Here is a 14,573-nt window from a genome sequence, read left to right as displayed (position 1 = left end):
TTCATAACTCCCTGACCCCCCACTTAATATGTGTCCTCTGCAATGATGAAATAAAACCTGCACACTATTGGTTATGGCTTTGTTTTAATAACATGCATTGTAATATCCTTTAACAGTGTTGTCTGAAGTAGTTGTTCCAGTAATATATTTATTAACATATTAAGGCAACATTTTTGTGAATTTGTGCCCCTGCCCCTATAATATATCCTCTGCACGTCCCTGTATTTGAGCTTTAAAAAACCTGGCTTATGAAGTTAATCAAGGTCAGTGACCAAGCGTACGTCTTTGCATAGAAATGTTTTATCACGGGATAATCAAAATAATGACATTAAAGACCTTTGATATTATGAAAAAAAACATAGAGGGGTCTTTGGCCAGATTTCCATGCGACTTGGTTCTAGTTATTTACTTATCCTAACAACAACCATATTTTGGACGTCTCTTTTGGTATTGGCCAGGCCCCCAGGATTTCACAGTTACGCAATTGTGTATTTTTCCGCAGGAACCTGAAAGCACCGTGTCAAATTTAAACCACGGTGTTAAATAGACCGGGCCAAAGTTTCTTACAGTACAGCATTACAGTAACGTTAGATGGCCACCTCCATGCATGTGGGCTGCTAGCTAAGTAAGCTTGCTGGATAAGTGTGAATATGTGGAAGTTTCGTTTTTTCTTTCATAACTGAACTGCTGTTCAGGTTCAGGGGGGGTTGGGGGGACCTGCTGCTCCTGAAACATGATACTTGTACACTGTGCACTCATAATTTGTTTGTTTCTGCACAAAGCTGCATTTAGATGTTCCAATGTGCTTCTCAGCTTTTCTATATTTTCCCCAAGTGAATACTACAGTATCTCTATTTGTTCCTGAAACAGGATTTACAAAGGAATTCTTGCCTGTATTTGACACTCATCTGTAGAAAATATCTACAGTGAAAACTAATTAGCAGAATCACCTGGTTATTGTGCAAGTTTAAGTTAAGTCCTAATGACTCAAGGCTGGAAGAAAATTTCACAATTGTGTTTGAATTTCAGCAACTAATATTCTTTAACATATGGATGTGTCAGTTACTCTGTCTTTTTGTGTTGTTTTTATTTTGAATCCAGTAGCAGAGGAAGTGGTGACAGTGTTACGCTGCAGCCATAGATGAAGACTACCATGAAGGTCAGAGCTCGTCTATCCAGGGAGTTCACCGTCATCTTCCTCTTTCTGACTGTGGCGGCCGTAATCATGGTGCTACAGAACATGGAAGTTCTGGAGGTGAGAACACTTACTTGGCCAGGTTATTGGCCCTCGTTTATCAATCGAGTGTACGTCAGAAATTGAGCGTAAAGTGGCCGTATGATTATTTCTACGCAAGGCTCGGTCAGATCTGACATCTGCTCTCAGCTTGTGTACGCAAATTTTAGTCAGTGTGAAGCCCACACGTCTGAGTCTGAGAATTGATCTGAGACTATTGTATCGATGCCTGGAGCTGATAAAACTCTGCCGTGTTTAGTTTTTTCATGGTGACAAACCAAAGCATGTTTAGGCTACATCATTCATAATTTAAACATCATTAAAAATAAATACACCCTGCGACCGTAAAATTCTTTAAACAGGCTACCAGCTGAGGCTATTAAATGTTGTTGTCTTCTGCTATTAAATGTTCACCGTTATCCGTTACCGCTCGGTCACCGGAGCGTCAGTGTCTCCTCCACCAGTTCTGCCTGAATAGAAACATTTCCGATCAGCGCTGCCACACCCTCCTCTGTCTGGGACGGAACTCTTACTAAATGTAAGGAAGTGAATCTATATATCCATGATAATAATAACAATAATGATAACAATAAATATATTTGCATATTATATAGGCTATCAGGCTTTATATATATCACAGTGTATAAATGAAATATTCCAACCTCACTGGGAGTTTGTTTGTCCACTGCTGACAGCACCACTGATTTCTTTTGATGAAACTTTTTTATGCTGTTGCTGTATCCGTAGAGAAAAGTAATAGCACACCGATCACGATCAAACCTCACATTTTGATATATTATTTGTCCTAACAATAAGATGCATGAGCAGAATAATCTCTAAAAATGGTCTTAAGTCTTCAGTTTGCTCTTAAAAATATGAACAGTCTCTGATGACCTCAGGTCTGTCTTCAGGAAACGTGGACCACAGTGAGAAAACGCTTCACCGTGGGTTTTAGTTCTAACTTTTGGTATGATTAAAAGGCCACTCCCAGATGACCTGAGTGTCCTCGAGGGTTTATAGGATAAAAGTAAACCACATAAATATGCTGGACTAAGACCATTAAGAGATTTATAAACCAGTAAAAGAATCTGGGAGAGCTTGACGATTATTCTGATCTAAAATAGACTGGCAGATTGGACAGAGGGCATGTTTTGGTGGAGGATGTATGAGGAGTGGGGCATGTCATGTGTATGGCAGCACAGCTTGAGTGGCCTGCCTGGACTAGCTCGCAGGCGTCGCTCCATTTTATTTATTTTATTCATCTTTGATTATGTTTTGGGGTGTTGTTGCCCTTTTGTGTTGTGTTTTTGTTAAATAAAAAATTGAAAATTTAATATAACACATTTAAAACAAAATAAAACATCTTTAATTTGAATGCCTTTTTCAAATGTATTTCTTTTCTGTGCGTGTTGGAATTTTTTTCTTTACTAACTTCATTTGCTTTTGACACATTTGTTTAATGCATCTTTGTCACCTTGTGTCTTGCCCCTCTGCCAGTTTCAACAGGAAGTGAACGTCACCATCCCTGTCCCAAGAGTTTCCACAGACCCTGACATGCATCAAGGCTTCTGCACCTTCCAGCCACTGTCTCCAGAGGATGCTGTGGAGGAAATCCTCCTTCTAGAAACCATTGCTTGGCCTGAACCTCCACTTTTGCCAGCTCCTCTTTCCCTGAATCAGACCAGTGATCCAGCTCACAGCTCCTTCACCATTCTCCCAAGGAGGGGAGGAGGACAGTGGCATGTAGGGGATCAGCTGGAGGTTCTGATCAAAATGTCTGATTTCCAAGGCCTTCCCAAGAAATATGGGGGAGACTTCTTACTTACTCGGCTGCACGATCGGAAGCTTGGTGCAGGTGTGGCTGGGCAGGTGGTGGATCATCTCAATGGCAGCTACTCTGCTTTTTTCTCTTTACTCTGGGAAGGAGACGCACAGGTTCAGGTGATGCTTCAAACTTTCGTGTTAATTTAGTTGTATTATACTAGTCAGCTACTCAAGTAGCTGACACTTTGTTGTTAACAACAGACTTGTTTTAAAACAAGAATCTTGAAACTTGAAAGGGGCTTTAAATGTGTAATTGATAGCTACATACATGATATGAGGCTAAAAGACAGGCTTAAGCTAGCATGTCTGAGGCAAACAGTCAGCTTCCTTACTGAAAAACATGAACATGATTTATTTTTACAACCTAAAACGTGAAACCCTAGAATTAAATGTAGCACAGTGCATCCGGAAAGTATTCACACCGCTTTACTTTTCCCACATTTTGTTATGTTACAGCCTTATTATTTTTTTCCTCAAAATGAGGAAAAACACACAATACCCCATAATGACAACATGAAAAAAGTTTTTCTAACATTTTTGCCAATTTATTATTTTTTATTAACCCGTTTCTACAACTTGATTGGAGTTCATCTGAGGTTGATTCAGTTGATTGGACATGATTTGGAAAGGCACACACCTGTCTATATAGGGTCCCAAGGTTGTCAGGAATTGTCTGCAGACCTCCAAGACAGGATGGTAACGAGCCGCAGATCTGTGGAAGGGTACAGAAACAGTACTGCAGCATTGAAGGCCTCCATCATTCATAAATGGAAGTTTAGAACCACAAGGACTCTTCCCAGAGCTGGCCGCCTGGTCAAACTGATCGATTGGGGGAGAAGGGCCTTCATCAGGGTGGTCGCTTCCCACCCGATGGTCACTCTGACAGAGCTCCATCGTTGCTCTGTGGTGAGAGGAGATCCTTCCAAAAGGAGAAGATGTTTTTCAGTGGCAGTAACTGGGAGAGAAACAAGATAAAGCGAAAGATGAATGCAGCAATGTACAGAAACATGCTAGATGAAAACCTGGTCCAGAGCGTTCTGGATCTCAGACTGGGGGGAAAGTTCATCATCAGCCACCCGAAGCACACAGCCAAGATAACAAAGGAGTGGCCATGGGACAACTCTGTAAAAGGGGCCCAGCCAGAGCCCAGACTTGAACCCGATTGAACATCTCTGGAGAGATCTGAAAATGATCCCCATCCAACCTGATGGAGCTTGAGAGATCCTGCAAAGAAGAATGTGAGAAACTGCCCCAAAATAGGTGTTCCAAGCTTTTAGCATCATACTCAAAAAGACTTGAGTCTGTAACTGCTGCCAAAGGTGCTTCAACAAGTATTGAGCAAAGGCTGTGAATACGTATGTACATTTTATATTTTTGTTCCTTTCTTAAATATATATATAAATTACTTTAGGATGTCATTATGGGGAATTGTGTGTAGAATTTTGAGAAAAATTAGGTTAATCCATTTCGGAATAAGGTTCTTACATTAGAAAAGGTTCGGACGCACTGTATAAAATACTTTTTGCATTGGAAGTAAGGCTAAGTTGTAGTACTGTGGGTACTAAGCTGTTTAGCTGTTCATGCAAAAAAGTAAGCATAATTCGTTAAAGCAGACAAACAGAATTACTTATCTTTATAATGTATTCCTCTTTTCCTTGTGTTTTGCTTTTAAATGCAGAGTGTCTCTTTATTTAGTGTCTATTTATATTAAAAATAAAATGCAGACAAAGTGTCCCTGATTTAACATGAAAAAAGACCAATATAGGCCACTGGCTCATCATGTACATGACTGGCAGCTCATTACCAATTAGTGGGTATCCATATCAGAAGCCTTATCATTTTCAGACTACACTAACCATGGCTGATTGTAAGAAGTGCAAAGGAAAACAAAATGGGCACACAAACAGCTTTTATTTATTGCCCTACTTGTCCATGAAAGGAATGAATAATTCAAGGTAAATTCAGAAATGTGATGCCAAAAATAAAACAAAAAACATGTTGACATGATTACAAAGTAGATTACCAGTAGCTGCCATTTTAAGGATTGTTTGTGATTTGCTCTTCATGACATAGGAGTCATCTTCACTACTTCCAGGTCTTCACAGATTTGGGAGATTGTTATACCACTAAAACACTTTGTGAAATACTCTGAGATATTTTAGCCTTCAGATGTTTTGTGAATAGAGGATCAGTCCGGTCTACAAAAATCTGTCAAAGTGTGCAGCTTGAAGTGGTTTTACCTTTACTGATATGACTGATTTTTGTGAAAATAACTCTGGTTCTCTACCCAATCAGGTGATGGTGGTTCACCCTAGTGAGGCTATCCCAGCGCTGAACAGGCTGAGCAGTGAACATCTTGACAGGGTTTCCTTCAAGGGTGTCTTCCGCTCAGGCAGACTCACTGAAACAACCTTCTGTAACATCTGCTTACGTCCAACACAGCAGCCGTTGTGCAACTTCACTGACCCTGAACTGAACTTCACTGACAGGCGAACCTTGGTTCTGTTACAAGCCAAAGAACCTAAGCTGTGATGCCCGTACTACCCAAATTAGGATGAAAACGATACCATATCCCAAGAACATGCTTTTACAAAGGTGAGAAAGCTGAGAGAAAGGCCTCGTAATTTGTGTGATTTCTGGTAAATAATACATTCAATGGCAATCCCATAGACTGTCGTGTATTTCTCACTAAGGACACCAACGTTTAACTCCATTTATTTTCAGGACTCGTAACTTTTAACATCCTCAGCTTGCATATCCGTTAAGCTGCTGTATTGCTCACAACTTCCTGTTTACATGGCCTTCAAAATAAAAGCATGTAACATCTCCAATTTCCACCACAGAGACAAGGTTGGGTTTTTTAATCAAACGTATCACTCTAGGATCTGCATCAGATTTTCAGAGGTCAGAGGTCTAAATATTTAACCAAATCACTTCTAACTTTAAAATCTACAGTATTAGTTAAGAACAGTAAATAATTGTCAAAACACATTCATGTTTGCCTTCAATCACTTGCTTGAATCTAAAACAACTTAGAGTTATGCCAAAATACAATGATGTTTACCTGGCTGCAATCACTTGAACCTAACACAACCTTCACAACAAAAAAATGTCCCAACTTTAAGGTCTTTACTTTTTTTCACCAATCAATTAACACACATCTCTTGTGATTGGGCCAGCAAGGAACCAAAGCAGTGTTGTTCTCCTGTACTGTTTTATTAGCAGAAACTATAGCAGCTGTTTTGGAGTTATTACTTTACACCAATTTCTAAAAATGGGGAAATCTTCTCAGCATATCGCTACTGAATGATCTCTTTTTTGCATTATTCCTACATTAAAAAGGCCATTTAAAAGACACATTAAAATCTGCCTAATGTGGCCATCAATGCAAAAGAGAATGGAGTGATATGAGGGCTTGATAAATTAAGTCAAATCGAGGCCGACCAACATGGCTCTGACTGTTTCTAACCCAGTACTAGAGGAAAGTAGACAAAGACACATTCTGTATCTGAAATTTAGCAGCTGATAGAAAATTGCAATTTAGAGTCACCAATTAAATCGAAGCCGCAGGCCTTTGGACTGTGTGAAGGGTCAAAGTTCTAAGACATTAACTTCATTTTTTGACCCCACTAGATGGCTGCCTTGGCTTAAAATAAGGCTTCAGCAATGGTAATTGAGTGTGTTTTCAGCTCTTTGTTAAACAAAGAGCCCCATCTCTCGTGCTCCGTCAATAAAGCAAATGCTTCACGAAGCTACGTTGTCCCTTCACTAGATAAAAGCCAAATCAGAAAAAACTGTGGTAGCAACTTGTCAGTCATGTCCTAAAGCATGTTACTTTATTGACAGGGAAATTGTAAGTACTTAACATGAACACAATTCTTAATTAAACATTCTGCTGGCAAAATTCCAGGTACCAGTACATTTTAAAATGTGAACATTGCCTTACTCAAAGTTGTGGGCTGTAAAACCAAAACAAGGAGCTGAAAGATGCTACAACATAGAGCTGAGGGAAACTGCAAACTTTAGTGATAACTATCTGTGGGTTCAGCCCTGTGATCAAGCCTTACTGGGGATTGCCCCCTGCGCATTACAGCAGCAGCATCTCTCCACCGCGTATTTGCTGCGTCTTCTGCCCGGCGTCAATTCACACCGGGCGCGAGCCGGTTGTATACACGCGAGATCACGCGATAATCCTGACCATACGGGAGACCGCGAGATCACGTGATAAACTCTAAACTCTATTTATACAGTCTATGGATAAACTGTGTGTATAAAGTAAACAACAACAACAACAACCAACAGCTTACTTTGCTTCTCTGATCTGTTGATCTGATCATCTATCCTTATAAAAACAATATGTTATGTCATAAATGATTGTATGATGTTCCACTTCAACAATCAGTCTCTTGTTGTCCGTGTCGCCGATCCTCTGAGACCCTTTGATTGATTGATTGCTGATCTGGTGCCCTGGTCATAACATAATGTTGATGTGAAGTAGTTTTAGGCTGCATGAACTGCGTATTGTGTTTTATTTTGAAAGGGGGCGGAAGTGTTTTACGTTGATTCTGAGTCGGACTTCCTGTCTGGTGCGATCTGCTCTGTTGAGATTTACGCGATTTGGCAGCGTCTCGCGGAGAAATAGAAGTCCTACCTAATGCTCGCGTAGAGACGCTGCTGAGACGTTGCTGTAACGTTACACAGCGCGCCCGGTGGAAATGCTCTCATTGATTAAAGTGTTACCTATTTGCAACGGCGAACGCGACACTGACGTGACGCTGCTGTAACGCGCCCGGTGGAAATCAGGCTTTACACATTATACATAGAAAAATGTTAATTAGTGCTTTAACTCACAAAATGAGTCTTTGTATCTTTGAATCTGTAGTTTTAACTACATGTGGTGATCTCAGATTGTTGGCCTTTTTTGTTTTTATGTTCATTTTGTAGTGTGTGTAAGTGAAATGTTTATTATATTTGCTTTTCCTCAGTGGTGTCAACATGAAAGTCTACATTCCTTCTTCAGGACCTGCCAGTGTCCCTGTGTTGCCAAAAAATGAAGGTAAAGCATGATTTTTACAACTGCCAATTAAGTGCAGCTCACAGACGCTTCCCTCAACTTTTCAATGGAAAGCTTCCTGAAGTAGAGAGATAGTCCTAAACAGAGCAAAGCTGTCGATAAGCAAGAGGGACACAGAGACAGTGACAAAGAGCTACTTGTCAGATGACACCATACTTAAATCCAAACATTTTTCTAAGACGACATTGTGTAACTGGAGTATACTGTTATGGGTTTATATCTAATAGGGAGATAAATCAGTACTATTATAAGGCTATCTTTATCAACGTCCACATGAATATTTAAATTGCCAACAATCATTTTAAGCACTAAACTTGATAAAAGGTTTGTGTGTTTTCAGATAAAATTCTAGACCGCAAGGCTGGTAAACTATGACAAATAGAATTGACTGTTGCGTTTTCCAGGTTGGGTGTGAAAGAATGAGAACAAGGCTTTCAAACGAGTTGTGATTTTAATTTAGGTTTTAGGGTGATTAAAACGTTTGAGTCATATAGCTACAAGTACTCCTCCTCAGCCTGTGCTACGAGGGATAGGAGTAGTAATATGACTGGAGGGAGTGGATTCATGAAAACTAACATATTCTTCATCAAGCAGCCAGGTTTTCAACAGGATTATTATCTGATATTAACACATTTAGTAAAGCTTTTGATCATAGATATCTGAAGTTAAACACTTCACATTTAAGTATGTTGTTGTTGTTTAACTGCAGTGGAGGTTTTAATTAGGGCCACGGGACAATCGCACCAAGCACTGGCCTAGCTGAAGGGACCAGTGCTCGGGGCGAAGCACTATTGTTATACTGTGGATTTTTTCTTCTTCCTCTTCCGGACACAATTTTGTGTGCGGTTTGATCGGGATCGGTGTGCTATTACTTTTAACCACGGAATACGAACTTTTCGCAACATAGGTCGTGAAAAACGGTGCAAAATTTTGCATTGAAGTGAATGGGAAGGCCGAAAAAAATTAGCGAAAAAGAAAAATAATTGGAGATTTTCAAATGTAGACACAAGTCTTGTGTATTGGTGTATTAATCCACGTTTCGATAGGTGATATAGTTTTTTTTATCAATCCCTGTTCAATGACCATGATCAATTTTGGAGATTATAATGTGTGTTTTGCATGGAATGTTCGTGTCAGAGTTATGACATCATCAGCTCAGAGTGTAGAGGGAGAGAAAAAATTGTCAAAAAATACATTTGAAAACTGCGCTCCAGGCCGCAAATTCCACTCTACAGAAATAATTTATACATAGAAACGTAGGAAAATATATCCTCTCACCCACAATCCTCTGGTAAAGCTGTCAGAGTTATAGTTTGGGCGTAGGACGTACAGATGCGCCACCAACACGCACCAACAGCCCCATTGACTCCCATATTAAAAACGCAGGAAGATTTCTGTAGAAAAACATATTTAACAGTTTTTCAGATTGTTCTGACAAAGCTATTTCTTCATTTTTATTCTCAAAAAACATATTTAGCTATTCAGGAAGAACTCAGGACGCTCAAAGTAAAGTCGGATCAATGATAGGTATTATGGTTTTGCCAAAAATGCTTTCTATTCGAGGCCAGAAATACACCTCTGGCTGCTGTCACCGTGTCGGAACATTCTACAGCGGCATTTAATTCTGTTGATTGCTGTGCTCTGATTGGTCGACCCCAAAGCCTTTCATCCTTTGATGTGATTACAGTTACAGATACACGCACACATATATGCGCGTAATCGTGCACACTCCTCCAGATACACATGTTTCACACACACACACACACACACACACATTTTGATGTTGAAAAGGCATAGGTTGCTGTATAAATAAATAAATAATTGAAAAGGAATGCTTGTTGTAGGTGTGATCCTTGTATATCATATAGTATCATAACATTACTAGTATTTATTGTAATTGTAATTTATTGAAATTGTAATTTCTGAAGAATCTCACACACCGGCAGTAGCCCCCGTGGCCCTTTCAGAAGACTGCAACTCTGCCTCCTGTCTGCTTTGAGACCACTAATAAACTTGGTCAGGTTTCTAGATATGAGAGCGGCTCCATCCAAAGTGGGATGAACATCTCTTAATCAGACCAGGTCTCCCGCAGAAAGTCTGCCAAGTATCTAGGAAGCCCAGTTGTTTGCTGGACACCACCTCGACAGCCAGCGCTGAAATGATGACATTTAATTTCTTCTTTCTCAGGGGGTGTGTCACTGAGTGAGGGGAAACATGAAGCGGTTTGTGGGTAACCATCACAGGCTCCGATTTGTGACTATACGTTCTTTGGAAAGCCGCCCAGCCGCAGGTGGTGTCAGGGAACCGGCTTACTGCAGCAGTTAACGTTACTTTGTTGCACTTCCAATTCACTAAGCCTTGCAACAAAAATATTGGTTGGGACCAGGGGTTGCTTTAACCGTCATTACCAGATTTTTAAAAAATAATTAGGAAGGGGCGTTCCCGGTGGCACACCTGGTAGATCGCGTACCATAGAGGCATTGTCCTCGTAAGCGGGCGGCCCGGGTTCGAATCCGACTCAGAGCCCTTTCTCGCATGTCTCCCCCTTCACTCTGTCCTATCAATAAAGCCCAAAAATGGCCCAAAAAAAATCTAAAAAATAAATAAATAAGAAGAAGAAAATCCTGAATGCCATCCATCATCTTGAAAAAGTCGAAAACTGGGGTGCTCCACTATCACTACAGTAATTCACACTCATGTCCAGCTGGTGGTGTGCGCTGTATCTACTGTATAGTCTGTCTTGATCACACATGCAAAACCTTGTTGTCTGGCTTGCTTCAGTTGTGTGTGCTTGTAAATACTTGCTCCAAATACAGGAGCACTGTTGGAATACACAGTTGTGATACTGAGAACTCCAGACTGCTGGAGCAGCTGAGCATAATGTTACTATGGGCACTCCGTCTGAGGAGCTGGAGCAGCAGCGATGAGCGCACTGAATGTGTTATACGCAACGGAAACGTCAGCTAACTACCTTTAGCTACCTTTAGCATTTAGCATTTCTTTAGCATACAATTGCAAAATGTCATGGCAGTGTTTCTTTAAAAGGTAATTGTGATAGCTTCATAAACAAGGTGAAAAAGAAGGACTGGTGCAATGGACGATGAAGGACAAGCTTGTTTCTCCTCTTTTCTGTTTATTAGTTTTAGGCATTGTGGTCTTGACATTAAAAAAGTGATCGCACAGTGGATGTCTCTGTTCATCTTTTCTCTCTGAGCCTTTGAAAATGCATAATGTCAGCCTATAACATTTTTCTTTGTATTCATTATTTAAAAAAAAATAGATAATTTAAATGCTAAAATGAAAATGATGGATAATAAAATCTTGCAGCCAATGCATGATATGCCTTTCTGTAATTTACTTCAACACAGTTCCACATACACTGTCCTGCTGATCACAAAGGCACCAACTGTGTATTAATCTGATAAAAGCATGTCGTGTAAACGACTAATGTTTAATTTGAGTCAGTATCAATTTATCAATAACATAGCCATTTGACAAAATTGCCTTCTTTTAGTAACATATTGATTTGAGGGCCACAGACTAGGCAGGTTAGGGAGAGTTTTTTTTTTTCCATTTCAAAGAACCCCACCCTTATCCTTTAACTTCCTCTCAGGTCAACCAGAGGTGAAGAGCAGCATTGTGACGTCTGGACCCTCTGGTTATTACTACCAGGGTGATTGGCGAGCACTAGATGGCACCACAGTTCGGCACTACAACGGCCGTGCCATCACTCAGTGTCTGAGAGGCAAAGTGGTCCACATGCATGGAGACTCCACTGTCAGGCAGTGGTTTGAATACCTCAACACAGCACTACCAGGTATCTACCACAGGGGTTCCTGGAAACACTTTGATTTTGTTACAACTGCGGCTTCATCTGTTCTCTCTGTAATACTTTCAGGTCTTCGGGAGTTTGACCTGCACAGCCCAGAAAAAGCTGGACCTTACATTTCCTTGGACTATGCACACAACATCTTGGTGAAGTTCCGCTGTCATGGTCCTCCTATCCGCTATGGCCCAGTCCCGATCAGGGATCTTCGTTACATCCACGATGAACTCGATGGCATAACTGGAGGCCCCAACGTTGTCATAGTTTTTGGTATTTGGGCTCACTTCACCACTTTTGCCATGGAGCTCTACATCCGGCGGCTGCAGAACATCCGCAGGGCGGTGGTGAGGCTGCTGGACAGGGCCCCAGGAACCAAAGTCATCATCCGGACGGGAAACCCTCAAGAACTTACATACATATATAAATATGCATATATCGACTGTGACTGGTGCGCACTGCAGCGTGATAGGGTGCTCAGAGCCATGTTCAAAAGACTGAATGTTCATCTGATCGATGCCTGGGAGATGGTCCAGGCCCACTACCTGCCTCACAACCTCCACCCAGAATATCCCATTATCAAGAATATGATGGATCTTCTCTTCTCCTACATATGCCCTTGAACAGGGGTGTCAAACTCAAATACACAATGGGCCAAAATTTAAAACTTGAATAAAATCGCGGGCCAACATTGAACAAATAAACCTTTTCATACCAAACATGTTTTGCTTTAACATTGAATATGGAACCAGCAATGCTTATAAACATACAATATGTAACTAAATATATATATATCACAAGGCTTGTGACCTTGCTTTCCTACTGTGCAGACGCTTTTCTGCTTGCTCTCTCCCCCTCTTACAATTTATGCTTCTATTCTTCTTTTTTGTCAATATAAATCCAGCAGCAGCTCTTGGATACATACAAATCAATGGGACTGTAACTTATTTTTATTTTTATAGATACTACAGGCAATTTTTAGAAACTTTTACGACCTCCTCAACAGAACATGAAGAGGCCTGCCAACAGGACAAGCCTGTGGTGACTGGAAGCGAGGCGCTAAACTAAGGCTAATTAGCAGCAAGATGCCTCCCTTATCAAACGAGGACTATCAAATACTCCTACAGAGGAGTTTCCAGTGCTGTGAATCGTTTAGAAGTGAACGTGGAAGTGAACGAACTATGTGGGAACGACACCACTCTACCAGTGACTTTAAACAGTGGACAAGATCAAGCTAACGCACAGCTAACTAGCACCAGCAAGGCTATGAAGAAACAAAAGGACCGTGTTCAAGGCAGTGATAACCCTCCCTGGAATCGTCTTGGTGCAAAGCCAAAGAGATTGGAAAAGGGAGGACGGATAACCGGCAGGGCCAAGCACCATGGGATGACTGATCTGGATGGCTGGCCTGCGTTATCACCCAGGCACGGTGCCTCCTCAACCCCCGCGCCTCGGAGGCCGCAGCAATGGATTACTGCAAGGGGGAGAGGTAACAACAACAAACTTCCACAGCAAAAAAGTGTGCTAGTGTCAAATAGGTTCACCCCACTGTTACAAGTCCCTGGATTTCCCTCTGATGACCTGGATAACACAGCAGCTTCACACCACAAGGTAATGCCCGAAAGCCAAGAGCCACAGAGAGAGCTAACAACCGGGCCTGAAAATCTGATTGTTGGAGACTTTTCTGTTAGAGATATGAAAAGCATGTTTAGTGTTGATACCAAAGTACTCTGCTATCCAAATGATATGGTATCTGACTTAGAAAAAAGAATCCTGGACATTGCAGCTGCTCACACAACTGTAAAGAACATCATTCTGCACATCGGGTCAAATGATGTTGTAAAGCAGGAGTCTGAAATGTTGAAACAGGACTTTAAAGATCTCTTGAACACGGTGTGGGTGCATATAAATAACATTGTAGTCAAGGCCGCAGGACTTAACCGGCTCAGGGGGAACCAGGGCAAAGCAAGTAATCACAAGATGAGCAGATAAAGGGTCAGGGCGAAGACCACAAGGGCTTGCGAAACAGGAACTTGCGATACATGAACTTGCAAAACAGGAAGAGTGAGTGTGAAACGGGGTGCAACTGCAGCATTATGATAAACAGGTCATGTAAAGGACATATCTGAACTTGGACAAAAACGGAACTGTCTATAAAAGACAGCGCTTGAGCTAGGAAGAACAGATCTCTCTCTTTGTGTTGTGTTGAACAGATGTATTCTCTGTAAGAGTGACCTCCGCACTTTGCAAACTGCGCATTAAAGCTTCATTATATCAATACACCAAACTGACCGTCTTCCCTGGTGTCTTTCCTCTCTGCATCAACAGACTCGGGGAGGTTAACTCGAAGTGAACCTCAACAGTTTTTGGGGGCTCGTCCGGGATGCAGGGAATGTGTGTCTCCAGTAAAGATCACATAAAGCAGTGTCCTGGTGAACTAGAAAAACGGACAGAGGAAACCTTACAGTGATAACGTAATCTGTCCGTGCCCCGGAAACCTTACGGTGACAACACAAGGGGCCTAGTTTATCACACAAGTCAGTTGCTCGGGTGAATTCCATACAAACTGACTGGCTGCTAGCTCTTAACTGGAAAGGCTTGTTGCTCGGGCGAACATG

At 41.3% G+C, this 14,573-nt stretch overlaps 1 pseudogene; it reads left to right on the top strand.

The window, feature by feature from the left end:
• Positions 1 to 1,141: 1,141 nt before the first annotated feature.
• On the top strand, positions 1,142 to 12,782 carry LOC131960868 (NXPE family member 3-like; annotated as a pseudogene).
• The last annotated feature ends 1,791 nt before the right edge of the window (positions 12,783 to 14,573 follow it).

Source organism: Centropristis striata, chromosome 22 (assembly GCF_030273125.1).
Source record: "Centropristis striata isolate RG_2023a ecotype Rhode Island chromosome 22, C.striata_1.0, whole genome shotgun sequence".
NCBI classification, from domain to species: Eukaryota; Metazoa; Chordata; class Actinopteri; order Perciformes; family Serranidae; genus Centropristis; species Centropristis striata.
Note: the sequence above shows the minus strand (reverse complement) of the source record. Positions and strands in the feature narration are given on the sequence as shown.